At 46.9% G+C, this 19,694-nt stretch overlaps 1 non-coding gene across 1 annotated transcript; it reads right to left on the reverse strand.

Moving 5' to 3' along the window:
* Window positions 1–3,348: 3,348 nt before the first annotated feature.
* trnal-uaa lies at window positions 3,349–3,431 on the reverse strand. The gene has a single exon. It is a non-coding gene; the product is annotated as a tRNA-Leu (tRNA).
* Window positions 3,432–19,694: the final 16,263 nt, after the last annotated feature.

Below are 19,694 nucleotides of genomic sequence, written 5' to 3' on the forward strand. Positions count from 1 at the left end.
GGCAGCGGCACAGTAGTCCCGTCCGACGATTGTCCGGACAGGTTTACGGCTGCTGTGCAGAAAAGCAACAAGTTGGCTCGTTTCACTATTTCCCTGGCTCCTGTGTCGGATTCCGCCGTGTACCTGTGTGCCATGATGCCCACACTGTTGCTGTTGGATGGTGGATCCGCACAAAAACACAACATCCATCCCAGCGCTGTCATAAAGTGACCACTAGAGGGCACATTTAGCGGCGGAAGCGGAAGCGTCTGGCACACCAGTGAGAATGAAGTGGTCCCTTTAAAATGGGCCCAGGCAGCAGCAAATGGTGATCCTGGGTCGGACGAATTGGCAATGACTGCAACTGGTAAGGAACATTGCCATTCATTTCAGTGCAATCTAAATTTATTTTATCACTAGCTAAACAGAACATAAAGCAGTGCAGCACAGGAACCGATAGATAGATAGATAGATAGATAGATAGATAGATAGATAGATAGATAGATAGATAGATAGATAGATAGATAGATAGATAGATAGATAGATAGATAGATAGATAGATAGATAGATAGATAGACAGATAGATAGATAGATAGATAGATAGATAGATAGATAGATAGATAGATAGATAGATAGATAGATAGATAGATAGATAGATAGATAGATAGAAAGATAGATAGACAGACACAGACAGACAGACAGACAGACAGACAGACAGACAGACAGACAGACAGACAGACAGACAGACAGACAGACAGATAGACAGACAGATAGATAGATATATAGATAGATAGATAGATAGATAGATAGATAGATAGATAGATAGATAGATAGATAGATAGATGGATGGATGGATGGATAGATAGATAGATAGATAGATAGATAGATAGATAGATAGATAGATAGATGGATAGATAGATAGATAGATAGATAGATAGATAGATAGATAGATAGATAGATAGATAGATAGATAGATAGATAGATAGATAGATAGATAGATAGATAGATAGATAGATAGATAGATAGATAGATAGATAGATAGATTGATTGATAGACATAGAAACATAGAAACATAGAAATTAGGTGCAGGAGTAGGCCATTCGGCCCTTCGAGCCTGCACCGCCATTCAATATGATCATGGCTGATCATCCAACTCAGTATCCCGTATCTGCCTTCTCTCCATACCCTCTGATCCCCTTAGCCACAAGGGCCACATCTAACTCCCTCTTAAATATAGCCAATGAACTGGCCTCGACTACCCTCTGTGGCAGGGAGTTCCAGAGATTCACCACTCTCTGTGTGAAAAAAGTTCTATCTATCTATTGCTAACAGATAGATAGATAGATAGATAGATAGATAGATAGATAGATAGATAGATAGATAGATAGATAGATAGATAGATAGATAGATAGATAGATAGATAGATAGATAGATAGATAGATAGATAGATAGATAGAGATAGATAGATAGATAGACAGATAGATAGATAGATAGATAGATAGATAGATAGATAGATAGATAGATAGACAGATAGATAAACAGAGAGAGAGAGAGAGAGAAGAAGTAGAAGAAGAAGAAGAGAGAGAGAGAGAGAGAGAGAGAGGGAGAAAGAGGGAGAGAGAGGGCGAGGGCGAGAGAGAGGGAGAGGAGAGAGAGAGAGAGAGAGAGAGAGAGAGAGAGACAGACAGACAGACAGACAGACAGACAGACAGACAGACAGACAGACAGACAGACAGACAGACAGACAGACAGACAGACAGACAGACAGACAGACAGCAGACAGAAAGAGCGAGAGAGCTAGTGAGAGAGGATGAGATGGAGATAGAGAGAGAGGCAGGCAGGAAGGCCGACAATCCACCTAAATAGCGCTTCCAGGGAGGGTGGATAACCTGCGCGCCTTCCATTCTGGCTTGTTGCGTTACGCTGGCCCGCGGCAGCCGGCAGCCTGAAGCAGCGGTCTGCAGAACTCCAGCTGGTGCGGCGTCTACAGCCCGGGATCTCACGTGGAGGACCCGGGGGAAGAAGCTTCCACCGCCGGCCCGCGGCCGTCTTCTACCGCGGGTGCGGTATGGACTTACCATCACCCCAGGAGGGGAGCTTCGACCGCCGGCCCTGCAGACTGCGGTGCTTCCGGCTGCGGTACTTTAAAACTTTGACCGCCGGCCTGCGGCCTACACCAACCTGAAGCCGCGGTCTCTGGTTGGGAAGAGCCGATCCTGGACTCACCTTGACTTTGACTTTGTCCCTTACCATCTGGACGCCCGCAGCAACGGCTGTGGAGGGTGGTGGTCCCGACCACGGGGAAAATGGAGGAGGACTGGCCAAGCTCTGTGCCTTCCACCACAGTGATGAATGCTGTGGTGGATGTTTGTGTAACATTTTTATTGTGGTTGTGTTCTTTATTATTGTACCGCTGCTGGCAACCCAAATACCACCGACCTTGGTTGTGTGGCAATTAAATTATTTCAAAATTCAAATGCTGACAAAATAACTCCCCCAAGAAGGCGAGCAGAGACTGAGCGACCGTTTTATGGAGAGTTTGCGCCAACCGTGGCGGCCGATTCTATCTTACCGTTAAATGTTATACGGCGACCGGCCTGTCCTCGGCGTTCTGCGTTGCTACAGAGAGGGCAAGCGCTAATTGGAAGAGCAACTTTTCACATTCCGTGTTCTGCAGCATCCAACACATTGGAATTGACATTAAATGTGCCAATTTCAAGCCAGCACACCCCGCTGTTCTTCATCCATGCAAATTTCCATCTATTTTCCCCCCTATCATCCACCTTCACCTGAACCTCTCTTCCCTCTTACTGCCCACCCTCTCCTTGCTTTCCGATCCTGTTTCTGGACCTCAACCCTAAACGTCGACATATACCTTCTGGGTCTATAAATGCTGCCCAACCTGCTGAGTTCCACCTGATCCTTTACACCGTAGCCGACCACGCTCAAGGATTTCAAAAACTCTGTTACAAAATAATTGATAATATTCACAGAACATAGACAGAATGTCAGATGAATCATCATCTCCCCATGACCTACGCTAGTCAAGGCTGCTGGTGAAATCTTGAGCAAAACACAATGTACTTGGAGTAGCTCTTCGGGGCAGGGCGCATGTGAGGAGGGAATGGACAGGAGACGTTTTTGGTTGGGACATTTCTTCGGATTGACCTCTCCGTGGTCTATAGGTGGACGAGATACACGGTGGATTTGAACTTGCGGTGCCATCTTCGCTGACCCACAATCTTTCAGAAAAGAGGTGATCGCTCAGCCCCTGGAGATGGTTTCCTCTTGCACCCGGGCATTCATATTCTTCGCCGCATTGTTTGACGAGTTGCCTCAGAAAAATGGAAACGAAGATGAAATGACAGCTACCAGGAGTGGGGTTCGAACCCACGTGAACTCACGTTCATTGGATCTTAAGTCCAACGCCTTAACCGCTCGGCCATCCTGGTTTGTCGGAAGGGACCGGTGAATCTGTGGTATTCTCTGCCACAGAAGGTAGTTGAGGCCAGTTCATTGGCTATATGTAAGAGATGTGCCCTTGTGGCTAAAGGGATCAGGGGGTATGGAGAGAAGGCAGGTACAGGATACTGAGTTGGATGATCAGCCTTGATCATATTGAATGGCGGTGCAGGCTCGAAGGGCCGAATGGCCTACTCCTGCACCTCTTTTCTATGTTTCTATGTTTCTATGTTTTCCTCCTTGTTTGCTCCCCACCACCTGATCATACACTTGTGACAAGTCAAATGGCGAAAGGCATTACACCAGAATGGTGTTGAACAGTCGGTAGAAACGTTACATTATCTGAAGAGTGTCGCTGCACCCCCCTCTCCCCTCCCCCCACCCCCCTACCTCGTGGTGGGCGGGTCTTAAGTAAACGGGCTCACATTGCGTGGATTATGACAACCCATCCAATCCGGCGTCAGATGCACGTCACATTGCCTCCTAAAGACATCAGCATCTAGCGTCCGAATTCAGATGCGGGGCGGCGAGATCTTGAAAACAACTAACTCTTCTCCGTTTGCCATGTGGTCTACATGTTCTTTGCTCGTAATAACGTTCGTCCTGCCGAGTAAGTCTGCGTTTAAACGCTCAGTATGTGCACCTAGACTCTGCTAAGATGGAAGTTTGCCACATTATAGCGCGCACAGATAGGGTAGAATGTCAAAACACATTTCCCCAAGGTTGACGTGTCAAAGTTTGGAGGGCGCAGCTTTAAGGTGAAAGTGGCAATGTTTAAAGGAGACGTTCGGGGCAAAGTGGTAACGGGTGCCTGGAACACACTGCAAGGGCGTGCCAATGCAGGCATAGACGAAAGTGGTGTTTACTAGATTATTAGGTAGACATATGGCAATAGACAATGGACAATAGGTGCAGCATTAGGCCATTCGCCCCTTCAAGACATCACCGCCTTTCAATGTGACCATGGCTGATCATCCACAATCAGTAGCCCGTTCCTGCCCTCTCCCCCACTCCGCTATCTTTAAGAGCCATGTCTAGCTCACTTTTGAAAGTAACCGGAGAACCGGCCTCCACCGCCCTCTGTGGCAGGGAATGCCACAGAATCACAATTCCCTGTGTGATAAAAGTGTTTCCTCATCTCCGTTCTAAATATCACACCCCTGATTCTTCAACGGTGGCTCCTGGTTCTGGACTGCCCCAACATCGGAAACATGTTTCCTGCCTCCATCGTGTCCAAACCCTTCATAATCGTATATGTTTCAATAAGACTGCCTCTCATCCTTCTAAATTCCAGAGTGTACAAGCCCAGCCGCTCCATTCTCTCAGGATATGACAGTCCCGCCATTCCGGGAATTAACAGTGTAAACGTACGCTGCATTCCCTCAATAGCAAGAATATGGATAAACAGGGAATGGAGGGATAGGTATTATGTTGAAGCAAGTGAGATTAGTTTATTTTAGCATTGTGCTCGGCACGGATATTGTGAAGGGAGGTCTGTTCCTGTGCTGTAGAGATCGATGTTATTTGTTGGTTATTTGTTGTGGGCTTTCAGCTTCATCGTTTGTTTCTTTTGTTTTAATACAGGAAGCTACGGGGAAGAGTCCATTTCTCAATATCCGCCTGAACTCACTGTTGTTGAAGGACAGGCCGTAATACTTAATTGCAATTACCCCAAATCTTACGATAATCAGGCCGCTTTCTGGTACATTCAGAACGGTGGACAAACGCCGAAATATCTACTGAAAAAATTGAATGCCGACTTCGGAGACGAGGCTCGTGATTTGCCAGAGAGGTTTTCTGCTGCTTACCACAAAGGGAATCGCTCGATACCATTAAGTATCTCCGGCGTCCTTGTCTCCGATTCCGCCGTGTATCTCTGCGCCATGAGGCCCACACTGCGGCATAGAGCGGCTGATCCGAACAAAAACTCTCTCCCGTCATTTCACTCGAATCTTCACCAGAGGGCGCTCTCTTCCATCTTCCAAAAACACTTCACCCCAAAACAGAATCTGACCCTCAAACACGAAGCGCAGAGATTCATCTTCAAACTTACGTCACATTTTGTTTATTTGTTTTTATTCCTACTTGTCGACTTGTCGAGGCGGGAGGAGGTAAATGCGTGGATGATCTTTTCGAGGTCATCAAACTGGGGGAATTGTTTTGTTTTATTTTAGCTATTGTCCGAAGGTGGAAGAAGCTAGCTTTTACCACGGCACTGACTTGTTTGTCAAATTTCAATGCTGAGTCAAATATCACGCCAAGGTATTTGACGTGAGATTTGAGTAGTGGGGTAAGGCTTACAAGGCTGCCTGCTATCGTCTTGATTAAGTCAGAGGGGCCGAGAAGAATGACCTCAGACTTACTCTCGTTTGGTTGGAGGAAGTTCTGGGCCATCCAACACTTTATATCCTTGAGGCAGCGGGCAAGGTTAAGTAGATTTGATCGGTTGTTGGGTTTCAGGAGGAGATAGAGTTGTGTATCGTCTGCGTAGCAATGAAAGGAAATGCCGTGCCTTTGAATGACTTGGCATAAGCGGAGCATATACAGGGAGAAGAGAATGGGGCCAAGGATGGAACAGTTACATCAATACCAACCCCGTGCCGGAGACGGTCAATTAGGATGGTGTGGTCGACGGTATCAAACGCTGTGCTGAGGTCGAGAAGGAGCAGGATTGCACAGTCGCTGGAGTCAACGGTGAGCAGTCCGACATTATGTACCTTCAACAAGGCAGACTCTGTGCTGTGGTGGGCACTGAAACCGGATTGGAAAGTTTGCTAGATACTATTTTGGTGAAGGTTGACTTAAAATTACCTTTTCAAGTGCTTTTGAGAGGAAAATCATACACTTGTGACAAGTCATGGCGAAAGGCATTACACCAGTACTCGGTGAAAATCATTCAACGATGTTCAAAACCCACAGAATGGTGTTGAACAGTCAGTATAAACTTTACGTTATCTGAAGAGTGTCACTGCAACCCCCCTCCCCCCTCCCCCACCTCGTGGTGGGCTTGTCTTAAGTAAACAGGCTCATATTGCGTGGGTTATAACAACCCATCCAATCCGGCGTCACATGCACGTCACATTACCTCCTAAAGACATCAGCATCTGTCGTCCGATATCAGATGCGGGGCGGCGAGATCTTGAAAACAACGAACTCTTCTCCGTTTGCCATGTGGTCTACGTGTTCTTTGCTCGTAATAACGTTGTTCCTGCCGAGTAAGTCTGCGTTTGTGCACCTAGACTCTGATAAGATGGAAGTTTGCCACATGATAGCGCGCACAGATAGGGTAGAATGTCAAAACACATGTTCCCAAGGTTGACGTGTCAAAGTCTGGAGGGCGCAGCATTAAGGTGAAAGTGGCAATGTTTAAAGGTGATGTTTAAAGGGGCAAAGGGGCAACGGGTGCCTGGCACACACTGCAATGGCGTGCAAATGCAGGCATAGATGAAAGTGGTGTTTACCAGATTATTAGGTAGGTTAGGTGCAGGATTAGGCAATTCGCCCCTTCAAGCCAGCACCGCCATTCAATGTGATCATTGCTGATCATTCTCAATCAGTACCCCGTTCCTGCCTTCTCCCCATATCCCCTGACTCCGCTATCTTCAAGAGCCCTATCTAGCTCTCTCTTGAAAGGAACCAGAGAACCGGCCTCCACCGCCCTCTGAGGCAGAGAATTCCACAAACTCACAACTCCCTGTGTGGAAAAAGTGTTTCCTCATCTCCGTTCTAAATAGCTTACCCCTTATTCTTAAACTGTGGCCCCTGGTTCTGGACTCCCCCAACATCGGGAACATGTTTCCTGCCTCCATCGTGTCCAAACCCTTAATAATCTTATATGTTTCAGTTAGATTACTTCTCATCCTTCTAAATTCCAGAGAGCACAAGCCCAGCCGCTCCATTCTCTCAGCATATAACAGTCCCGCCATTCCGGGAATTAACCTTGTAAACCTACGCTGCACTCCCTCAATAGCAAGAATATGGATAAACAGGGAATGGAGGGATAGGTATTCTGTTCAAGCAAGTGAGTTTAGTTTATTTTAGCATTATATAGGTATGTTGCAAAGCCTACCTGAAGCGTCGCTGAATATCTGCCGCTGAGGTTGTGCGCGATTTTGGCGCCGTTTAGAGGGGGCGGGTTTAAAACGCGATTTTCTCTAAGCTGTTCCAATCGAAAATGTTCAGCCTAGTTAATTATTAACGAAATATCGCTGATAGACCCCGTCGCAAAAGCTATTATTAGGTTTAAAGGCCTTGAATAATAGTTATAGTAGTTTAAAAATCAATCTTTAAACCCGCGACCGTCAGCAACCGCAGGGTCTCATAAAGAAAATAGCAGAAGGTAGGTTGTATATTTTTACATTCAAAAGGGCTTCTAAAGATCCTTTTATACAAAATTTAATATTGCGAGTAGCTCAATTTGGGCCCATTATATCGCGCAGTATTTTTCTCGGCATTTGAGGCATAAATCTACCGCAATGTGAACGTTCTAAACCAGCGCGTTCCACAGGGACCCACTGGAAAGCTGATTTAAATGGGCATTTATTTACAGCAATTGAACACTGAATTCCTTCCATTTGGCCTATAAATTAATGTAAATGAGATTTAAAAATCATGTTTTATTGTGAATTATTTGTGAATATTATTTGGACATTTAGGCTATTTAAAAATGTTAATCATTTATTAAGAAATGGATAGATGTTTAGATCTAGTAATTGAAGTCTGAAATTAGCTACAATTAGGTAACTAACTAATTATATGCTTTAATTTCAGGTCATCCAAGTAAGATTATTTTATATTTGTTTCAGAATGCTTCAATCTATGATAACTGAAAATTTCATTCAGTTCTCTTAATTTTTAAGAAAGTTATGGGCTTTTGACTGTTCACGATCACAACTTTTTTGTTATGTCCATAGAAAATCAATAGGGAACAAGATGCTCATTTCCGAGTATGAAAATGGCCATAACATTTTAAATACTTGAGATATGAAAGTGAATTAGATGTCAAATTAAACTTATTTTTATGCTTTATCTGATGGGATAACTTACAGACTTGATTTTTAAAATCTCAAAATTTTGTAACATTGCTACATTATACTCGGCACGGATATTGTGGAGGAAGGTCTGTTCCTGTGCTGTACAGATCGATGTTATTTGCTGGTTATTTGTTGTGGGCTTTCAGCATCATCGCATGTTTCTTTTCGCTTTATTACAGGAAGCTACGGGGAAGAGTCCATGTCTCAATATCCGCCTGAACTCACTGTTGTTGAAGGACAGGCCATAATACTTAATTGCAATTACCCTAAATCCAACATTAATGAGGTCGCTTTCTGGTACATTCAGAACGGTGGGCAAGCGCCGAAATATCTACTGAAAAAATTTAATGCCGACTCCGGAGATGAGGCTCGCGATTTGCCAGAGAGGTTTTCTGCTGCTTACCACAAAGGGAATCGCTCGATACCTTTAAGTATCTCCGGCGTCCTTGTCTCCGATTCCGCCGTGTATCTCTGCGCCATGAGGCCCACGCTGCGGCATAGAAGCGGCTGATCCGAACAAAAACTCTCTCCCGTCATTTCACTCGAATCTACACCAGAGGGCGCTCTCTTCCATCTTCCAAAAACACTCCACCCCTGAGAATAAAGGGGTGGTCATTCAAGACTGAGGTGAGAAAAAACTTTTTCACCCAGAGAGTTGTGAATTTATGGAATTCCCTGCCACAGGGGGCTGTGGATGCCAAGTCACTGGATGGATTTAAGAGAGAGTTAGATAGAGCTCTATGGGCTAGTGGAGTCAAAGGATAAGGGGAGAAGGCAGGCACGGGTTATTGATAGGGAACGATCAGCCATGATCACAATGAATGGCGGTGCTGGCTCGAAGGGCCGAATGGCCTCCTCCTGCAACTATTGTCTATGTTTCTACGTTTCTAATAGAATCTGACCCTCAAACACGAAGCGCAGAGCTTCATATTCCAATACACGTTACATTTTTTTGTTTGTTTTTATTCCTACTTGTCGACTGGCCTTTTTTTTTAGCATTCCCCCTCTAAATTCCATCTTTTATCCTCGCAGTCCCTGACATGATTTCCCCCCATAATGCTCCGCAAGGCTGCTGTTGCCACCTCATCACTCCGCGACATGCGTTTAACAAGTGATTCTGTAAAGGAGGGTTGGAAATCCTCTGAACTCAGTAGGAATACAATGAACCAACAAAACAGGGCGGCACAGTGGCGCAGCTGCTAGTGTTGCAGCCTCACTGCGCCCGGGACCCTGTTTCGATTCTGAGCTGCTGTATCGTCTGCGTGGTGTTTGCAGGTTCTCCCTGTGATCGCGTGGGTTTCCGGCGGGTGCTCCGGTTTTCTCGCATGACCCAAGGACGTGCGGATTTGTAAGTTTATTGGGATCTATACATTACCCCTGGTGTGTGGGGAGTGGTAGACAAAGTGGGATAACGTTCGCTAGTGCGAACGTGTGATCGATGGTCTGCATGGACTCGATGGGCAGAATGGCCTGTTGTTTCCGCGCTGTGTCTCTAATCTAAATTAAATCTTATGCAAAACAATGAAAACTGCTGAGTTTTGGAAGAATGTTTGAGCGATGCATGCCCGAGGAATCATCAAATCCTTATATTAATATTAGATCGTTACGTGATCAGGTCGCATTAAGAACGTTAGAAGACGTTAAATAAAAGAGTATAACCATAATCCCCTTTTGTACTTTTTGCTCCTACATTGGGACTGAAGACTCTCTGCATCAACCCATCTATACCCCTCATTGTGTCATAAACCATTGTAAGATCACTCCCCGGCGTCCTGCCCTCCAAGGTATAAAATCACAGGCTGCACATCCTCTTCCTCTGGCTCAGGCCCCCGTGTTTCAAGTCGAGTCTGGAATCTGGAGGACAAACATATTAAACGGCCTGAAGAACTCAGCGGATCCAGCAACACCGGAGGCAAGAGGTCAACGATTCGGTGAAGACCCAAGGCCAATATTGCCCCTTTCTTCTTTCTACGCGCCTCAAGCAGATGCTATTGTTCTGTTGGGGCAAGTATAAACCCTGAGGTCTGAGATTATTAATTGGAATATATTTCACACAATGACATCAAGAGGACACCGCACACCAGGTAAGGAAATGATATAATTGAGCCAACTTTTTTATTTCCTCGGGAGGCTATAGTCTATGTATCTATGTATCTATGTATCGCTGCATCTGCAAAACGCCCTTTACCCGTGTATGGTCTCATTCGGAAGCAGGCGGGCGTCACCGAAAGCCAGAAAATGGAGAGACAGCCAGAGCGAGCACCACCACAAATTGGAGGAACAGCACCTCATATTCCGCTTGGGGAGTCTGCATCCTGGGGGCATGAACATTGAATTGTCACAATTCTGTTAACCCGTGTTGTCTCCTCCCCTTCATACCTCAGCCCTCGGGCTCCTCCTCCTCCTTTTGCCTTTCTTCTCCCCGCCTCCCCAACCCCCTATCAGTCTGAAGAAGGGTTTCGGCCCGAAACGTTGCCTATCTCCTTCGCTCAATAGTTGCTGCTGCACCCGCTGAGTTTCTCCAGCATTTTTTGTCTACCACCAACCTTCAACATCCACCTCCAGAACAACGCCATGTGTGTCCTGCTGATACTGATTCTTGTGTTTTCCGGTAGGTCTCGCCAAAAAAAAGCATCTTCGTTGCGTGCCGAGAATTTGATTTACCTCCCGAATGCTCACGACTTTGTGCTTTTTTTTACAGGAGCCCGCGGGGGCGATGACGTGTCCCAGAAACCGCCGAAACTGGCGGCAGACGAAGGGCAGACCGTCGAGCTGAATTGCACGTTTACCGCAGCTTACGATGGCAGAACTGCCTTCTGGTATGTCCAGCATCCAGGGGAAGCGCCGAGATATATACTGACGAAATCAAACACGTTCGACCAACGATCTCCAGATTTCACAGACAAGTATTCTGCCGCTTTTTTCAAAGAGAGTAGGACGGTGACTTTGAGCATCGCGGGGGCTCTCCTCTCAGATTCTGCCGTGTATCTCTGTGCCATGGAGCCCACACTGACTCAGAGAAGCAGCGGACCCGGACAAAAACCTGCCGAGGACATGCGACGAGATGTCACCAGAGGGCGCTCTCGCTGGTCATGTGGAAGTAAGCAGATATATCAGTTTCCCGGCATCCATAGAAGTCGTGATTTAAACCTTCCTGTACGAGTGGAACCACGATTCTACGAACATAGAAACATGGACAATAGGTGCAGGAGTAGGCCATTCGGCCCTTCGAGCCTGCACCGCCATTCAATATGATCATGGCTGATCATCCAACTCAGTATCACGTACCTGCCTTCTCTCTATACCCCGAACCCTTTAGCCAGAAGGGCCACATCTAACTCCCTCTTAAATATAGCCAATGAACTGGCCTCAACTACCTTCTGTGGCAGAGAGTTCCAGAGATTCACCACTCTCTGTGTGAATTTTTTTTTCTCATCTCGGTCCTAAAAGATCTTCCCTTTATCCTTAAACTGTGACCCCTTGTCCTGGACTTCCCCAACATCGGGAACAATCTTCCTGCATCTAGCCTGTCCAACCCCTTAAGAATTGTGTACGTTTCTACAAGATCCCCCCTCAATCTTCTAAATTCTAGCGAGAACAAGTGCGCCGATTATGAAAGACACCTTTGACCTTTGTCCTGTCGGTGTCTATTCCAGTTCCACGCAATTCCATTGACTCCCAACGATTCTACCACTCCCATCGTCTATATCTGCACTCCACATTGTCTGGGGGAAAACAGATAACCTAATCAAAATGTATTTACACGCCGGTCATTTCCTCTTCGCCCTTAAACCGTCGGGCGGAAGAAAGAAAAGCTCAAAGCAGACACCACCAGTTTCAAGAATAGTATCTTCTTCGCTGCTATAAATTTCATTAATATACCTCTCTCACTTGGCAAGGATATATTTTCGTTCTTCCGACCTACCTCGTTCGGCCCTTTCATTGCTCTCTGCGTTTCACACTATATTCTTCACTCTGTTTCCTTTGCCTTTTTCAACTACACGCAACTGAACTTCTACCGCTGGAACCGCGGGGTTTAAAGGACATGGAGCCGGGGCCTAACATCGCCCGGCGTGGCTCAAACGGCCTCAGGACTTACCATCGCCCGCCGGGGGCTTTAACATCGGAGCCCCAGTTCGCCTCGACACTGCAGTTGGACTGCTGAACCACGGGAGAAGGAACAAAGGGAAGAGATAAAGACTTTGCCTTCCATCACAGTGAGGAGATGTTGGAGACTCACTGTGATGGATGTTTATGTAAACTGTGTTAAGTGTGGGTCTTGGATTGTTTTGTAATGTAAAAAAACTGTAGAAATGACATTTCGTTCAAACCTAGGTTTGAATGACAATAAATAGCATTCTATTCTATTCTATATCACCAACTAGAGACCGGTCCTGAGCTGCCATTAACCTCGAAGGTAGACGCAAAATGCTGGAGTAACTTAGCGGGTTAGGCTGCATCTCTGGAGAGGAGGAATGGGTGACGTTTCGGGCCGAGTCCCTTCTTCATACTGATGTCAGGGGAGTGGGTGGGACAGGGGTAGAATGCAGTCGGAGACTGTAAGACTGGTGGGAGAACTGGGAAGGAGGGGGGGGGGTAGAGACAGAGTGAAAGCAAGGGCTATTTGTAGTTAGAGAAGGAAATGTTCATATCGCTGGGGTGTAAGCTACCCAAGCGAAATATGAGGTGGTGTTCCTTGAATTTGCGCTGGACCTCACTCTGACAATGGAGGAGGCCCAGGGCAGAAAGGTCAGATTGGGAATGGGCGGGGGAATGAAAGAACCGAGCAAGCGGGTGATCAGGTAGGTTGAGGCGGACTGAGCGAAGGCGTTCAGCGAAACGATGGCAAAGCCTGCGCATGGTCTCGCTGATTAACACCAGGAATAGCGGATACAGCAGATGTGGTTGTCGGAGGTGGAAGTGAACCCCTGCCGCATCTGCAAGGACTGTCGGGGTCCTTGGATGCAGCCGAGGGGAGAGAGAGAGAGAAAGGGACAGGCGTTGCATCTCCTGTGGTTGCAGGGGAAAGTACCTGGGGAAGGGGTTGGTTGGGTGGGATGGGGCGAGTTGACCAGGGCGTTGCGGAGGGAACGGTCTCTGAGGAAAGCAGAAAGGGGTGGCGATGGGAAGATGTGGCCAGTTGTGCCATTTACCTCGCTAGAGCCCCTCAAATTATCTTTGATCGGACTTTTGCTGGGGTTTGCATTGCATTACACGTTATATCCTTCACCCTGCATCTGTACACTGTACATTGCCAGCTCAATTGTAATCATGTACATTCTTTCCGCTGACTGGATAACAAGGCAGAACACTCGCCACTGCAGCTAGCGACACGTGACATGAAATTACACTAAACTAAGTATAGTTGTGTAATATACGGTATCATTTGTTCAGCGGATTACGCGAAATCAAGCTTCCCATCGTATCTCGGTACCGACGACTATAATAAACCAATAACAATACAAAATACAGTCAACATGTGCTGATTAGATGTGTAGATCCCGATCACAGGAAGTGACATCCTTGTCTGATGCTTAATGCTCCCTGTCCCACTTAGGGAACCTGAACGGAAACCTCTGGAGACTTTGCGCCCCACCCAAGGTTTCCGTGCAGTTCCCGGAGGTTCCCGCTGGTTTTTGTCAGTCTCACTACTTGCTTCCACTACCTGCAACCTCCGCCAACCACCTGCAACCTCCTGGAACCGCACGGAAACCTTGGGTGGGGCGCAAAGTCTCCAGCGGTTTCCGTTCAGGTTTCCTAAAGTGGTACAGGGGCATAACTTTCTTCTATCGGCGCAAGTTGAATACTCGTGCTCCCTCTGGTGGCGTAACCTTTACATTATCTGAAGAGTGTATGGAGCTGCACCCCGCCCCCCCGCCCCCCCTCCTCGTGGTGGGCGGGTCTTAAGTCAACGGGTTCACATTGCGTGGATTATGACAGCCCATCCAATCCGGCGTCAGATGCACGTCACATTGCCCCCTAAAGACATCAGCATCTAGCGTCCGATATGAGATGCGGGGCGGCGAGATCTTGAAAACAACTAAGTCTTCTCCGTTTGCCATGTTGTCTACATGTTCTTTGCTCGTAGTAACCTTCGTCCTGTCGAGTAAGTCTGCGTTTAAACGCTCAGTATGTGCACCTAGACTCTGATAAGATAGAAGTTTGCAACATTATCGCGCGCACAGATAGGGTAGAATGTTAAAACACATTTTCCCAAGGTTGACGTGTCAAAGTCTGGAGGGCGCAGCTTTAAGGTGAAAGTGGCAATGTTTAAAGGAGACGTTCGGGGCAAAGTGGTAACGGATGCCTGGCACACACTGACAATAGGTGCAGGATTAGGCCATTCGCCCTTTCAAGAGAGCACCGCCGTTCAATGTGATCATGGCTGATTATTCTCAATCAGTACCCCGTTCCAGCCTTCTCCCCATATCCCCTGACTCCGCTGTCTTCAATAGCTCTATCATCTATCACCGCCCTCTGAGGCAGAGAAATCCACAGACTCACAACTCTCTGTGTGAAAAAGTATTTCCTCATCTCGTTCTAAATGGCTTAATCCTTATTCTTAAACGGTGGCCCCTGGTTCTGGACACCCCCAACATCGGGAACATGTTTCCTGCCTTTAGCGTGTCCAAACCCTTCATATTCTTATATGTGTCAATAAGATCCTCTCATCCTTCTAAATTCCAGAGAGTACAAGCCCAGCCGCTCCAATCTCTCAGCATATGACAGTCCCGCCATTCCGGGAATTAACCTTGTAACCCTACGCTGCACTCCCTCAATAGCAAGAATGGGAATAAACAGGGAATGGAGGGATAGGTATTATGTTCAAGCAAGTGAGATTAGTTTATTTTAGCATTATGCTCGGCACGGATATTGTGAATGAAGGTCTGTTCCTGTGCTGTACAGATCGATGTTATTTGTTGGTTATTTGTTGTGGGCTTTCAGCTTCATCGCATGTTTCTTTTGCTTTATTACAGGAAGCTACGGGGAAGAGTCCATGTCTCAATATCCGCCTGAACTCACTGTTGTTGAAGGACAGGCCGTAATACTTAATTGCAATTACCCCAAATCTTACAATCATCAGGTCGCTTTCTGGTACATTCAGAACGGTGGGCAAGCACCGAAATATCTACTGAAAAAAATTAATGCCGACTACGGAGATGAGGCTCGCGATTTGCCAGAGAGGTTTTCTGCTGCTTACCACAAAGGGAATCTCTCGATACCTTTAAGTATCACCGGCGTCCTTGTCTCCGATTCCGCCGCGTATCTCTGCGCCATGAGTCCCACACTGCGGCATAGAAGCGGCTGATCCGAACAAAAACTCTCTCCCGTCATTTCACTCGAATCTTCACCAGAGGGCGCTCTCTTCCATCTTCCAAAAACTCTCCATCCCTTAGAATAAAGGGGAGGTAATTTAAGACTGAGGTGAGAAAAAACGTTTTCACCCAGAGGGTTGTGAATTTACGGAATTCCCTGCCACAGGAGGAAGTGGAGGCCAAGTCGCTGGAGGGATTTAAGAGAGAGTTAGATAGAGCTCTAGGGGCTGGTGGAGTCAAGGGATATGGGTAGAAGGCAGGCACGGGTTATTGATTGGGGACGGTCAGCCATGATCACAATGAATGGCGGTGCTGGCTCGAAGGGCCGAATGACCTCCTGCTGCACCTATTTTCTATGTTTCTATGTTTCTAATAGAATCTGACCCTCAAACACGAAGCGCAGAGATTCATCTTCCAACTTACGTCACATTTTTTCTGTTTGTTTATATTCCTACTTGTCGACTGGCCTTTTTTTTTTTACATTCCCCATCTAAATTGCATCTTTTATCCTCGCGGCTCCTGGCGTGATTTCCCCCCATAATGCTCCGCAAGGTTCCTGTTGCCACCTCATCACTCCGCGACATGCGTTTAACAAGTGATTCTGGAAAGGAGGGTTCGAAATTTGCTGAGCTTTGGAAGACAATATCGACAATGGACAACAGGTGTAGGAGTAGACCATTCTGCCCTTCTAGCCAGAACCGCCATACAATGTGATCATGGGTGATCATCCCCAATCAGTACCCCGTTCCTGCCTTCTCCCCATATCCCCTCACTCCGCTATTATTAAGAGCCCTATCTAGCTGTCTCTTGAAAGCATCCAGAGAACCTGCGTCCAAAACCCTCTGAGGCAGAGAATTCCACAGACTCATCACTGTTTGTGAGAAATAGTGTTTCCTCGTCTCCGTCTAAATGACTTAATCCTTATTCTTAAACTGTGGCTCCTGGTTCTGCTCTCCCCCAACATCGGGAACATGTTTCCTGCCTCTAGCGTGTCCAAGCCCTTAACAATCTTATATGTTTCAATGAGATCTCCTCTCATCCTTCTAAACTCCAGAGTGTACAAGCCCAGCGGCTCCATTCTCTCAGCATATGACAGTCCCGCCATCCCGGGAATTAACCTTGTAAACATACGCTGCACTCCCTCAATAACAAGAATGTCCTTCCTCAAATTAGGGGACCAAAACTGCACACACTACTCCAGGTGTGGTCTCACTAGGGCTCTGTACAACTACAGAAGGACCCCTTTGCTCCTATATACGAATCCTCTTGTTATAAAGGCCAACATGCCATTCGCTTTCTTCACTGTCTGCTGTACATGCATGCTTACTTTCACAGACCGATGAACAAGGACCCCCAGATCCCGTTGTACTTCCCCTTTTCCGAACTTGACGCCATTTAGATGGTAATCTGCCTCCCTGTTTTTACTACCAAAGTGGATAACCTTACATTTATGTTTGAGAGACTTCGCGTTATCGGAATGCATGCCTCAAGAATCATCAAATCCTTATATAAATATTAGATCGTTACGTGATCAGGTCGCATTAAGAAAGTTAGAAGACGTTAAATAAACGAGTATAACCATGTCCCCCTTTGTCCTTTTTTACTCCTACATTGGGAGTGAAGACTCTCTGCATCACCCCATCTATTCCCCTCATTGTGTTATAAACCAGTGTAAGATCACTCTCCGGCTTCCTGCCCTCCAATGTATAAAATCACAGGCTGCACAACTTTGTCCTCGGGCTCAGGCCCCCGTGTTTGAAGTCGAGTCCGGAATCTGGAGGGCAAACATATTAAACGGCCTGAAGAACTCAGCGGGTCCAGCAACACCTGAGGCAAGAGGTCAACGATTCGGTGAAGACCCAAGGCCAATATTGCCCCTTTCTTCTTTCCACGCGCCTCAAGCAGATGTTATTGTTCTGTTGGGGCATGTATAAACCCTGTGGTCTGAGATTATTAATTGGAATATATTTCACACAATGACATCAAGAGGACACCGCACACCGGATAAGGAAATGATATAATTGAGCCAACTCTGTATTTCCTCGGGAGGCTATAGTCTATGTATCTATGTATCTATGTGTCGCTGCATCTGAAAAACGCCCTTTACCCGTGTATGGTCTCGCTCGGATGTAGGCGGGCGTCACCGAAAGCCAGAAAATGGAGAGACAGCCAGAGCGAGCACCACCGCAAATTGGAGGAACAGCTCCTCATATTCCGCTTGGGGAGTCTGCATCCTGGTGGCATGAACATTGAATTCTTACAATTCTGTTAACCCTTGCCGTCTCCTCCCCTTCATACCTCAGCCCTCGGGCTCCTCCTCCTCCTTTTGCCTTTCTTCTCCCCGCCTCCCACAACACCCTATCAGTCTGAAGCAGGGTTTCGGCCCGAAACGTTGCCTATCTCCTTCGCTCAATAGTTGCTGCTGCACCCGCTGAGTTTCTGCAGCATTTTATGTCTACCACCAACCTTCAACATCCGCTTCCAGAACAACGCCATGTGTGTCCTGCTGATACTGATTCTTGTGTTTTCCGGTGGGTCTAGCCAATAAAAAGCATCTTCGTTGCGTGCCGAGGATTTGATTTACCTCCCGAATGCTCACAACTTTGTGCTTTTTTTTACAGGAGCCCGCGGGGGCGATGACGTGTCCCAGAAACCGCCGAAACTGGCGGCAGACGAAGGGCAGACCGTCGAGCTGAATTGCACGTTTACCGCAGCTTACGACGGCCAAACTGCCTTCTGGTACGTCCAGCGTCCAGGGCAAGCGCCGAGATATATACTGAAGAAATTAAACACGTTCGACCAACGATCTCCTGATTTCCCAGACAGGTTTTCTGCCGTTTTTTTCAAAGACAGTAGGACGGTGACCTTGAACATCGCGGGGGCTCTCCTCTCAGATTCTGCCGTGTATCTCTGTGCCTTGGAGCCCACACTGACTCAGAGAAGCAGCGCACCCGGACAAAAACCTGCCGAGGACATGCGACGAGATGTCACCAGAGGGCGCTCTCGCTGGTCATGTGGAAGTAAGCAGATATATCAGTTTCCGGCATCCTAAGAATTTGTGATTGGAACATAGAAACATAGAAAATAGGCGCAGGAGTAGGCCATTCGGCCCTTCGGGCCTGCACCGCCATTCAATATGATCATGGCTGATCATCCAACTCAGTATCACGTACCTGCCTTCTCTCTATACCCCCGAACCATTTAGCCAGAAGGGCCACATCTAACTCCCTCTTAAATATAGCCAATGAACTGGCCTCAACTACCTTCTGTGGCAGAGAGTTCCAGAGATTCACCACTCTCTGTGTGAATTTATTTTTCTCATCTCGGTCCTAAAAGATCTTCCCTTTATCCTTAAACTGTGACCCCTTGTCCTGGACTTCCCCAACATCGGGAACAATCTTCCTGCATCTAGCCTGTCCAACCCCTTAAGAATTGTGTACGTTTCTACAAGATCCCCCCTCAATCTTCTAAATTCTAGCGAGAACAAGTGCGCCGATTATGAAAGACACCTTTGACCTTTGTCCTGTCGGTGTCTATTCCAGCTCCACGCATTTCCATTGATTCCCAACGATTCTACCACTCCCATCGTCTATATCTGCACTCCACATTGTCTGGGGGAAAACAGATAACCTAATCAAAATGTATTAACACGCCGGTCATTTCCTCTTCGCCCTTATCCCGTCGGGCGGAAGAAAGAAAAGCTCAAAGCAGACACCACCAGTTTCAAGAATAGTATCTTCTTCGCTGTTATAAATTTCATTAATATACCTCTCTCACTTGGCAAGGATATATTTTCGTTCTTCCGACCTACCTCGTTCGGCCCTTTCATTGCTCTCTGCGTTTCACACTATATTCTTCACTCTGTTTCCTTTGCCTTTTTCAACTACACGCAACTGAACTTCTA

Source organism: Amblyraja radiata, chromosome 15 (genome assembly GCF_010909765.2).
Source record: "Amblyraja radiata isolate CabotCenter1 chromosome 15, sAmbRad1.1.pri, whole genome shotgun sequence".
Classification (NCBI taxonomy): Eukaryota; Metazoa; Chordata; class Chondrichthyes; order Rajiformes; family Rajidae; genus Amblyraja; species Amblyraja radiata.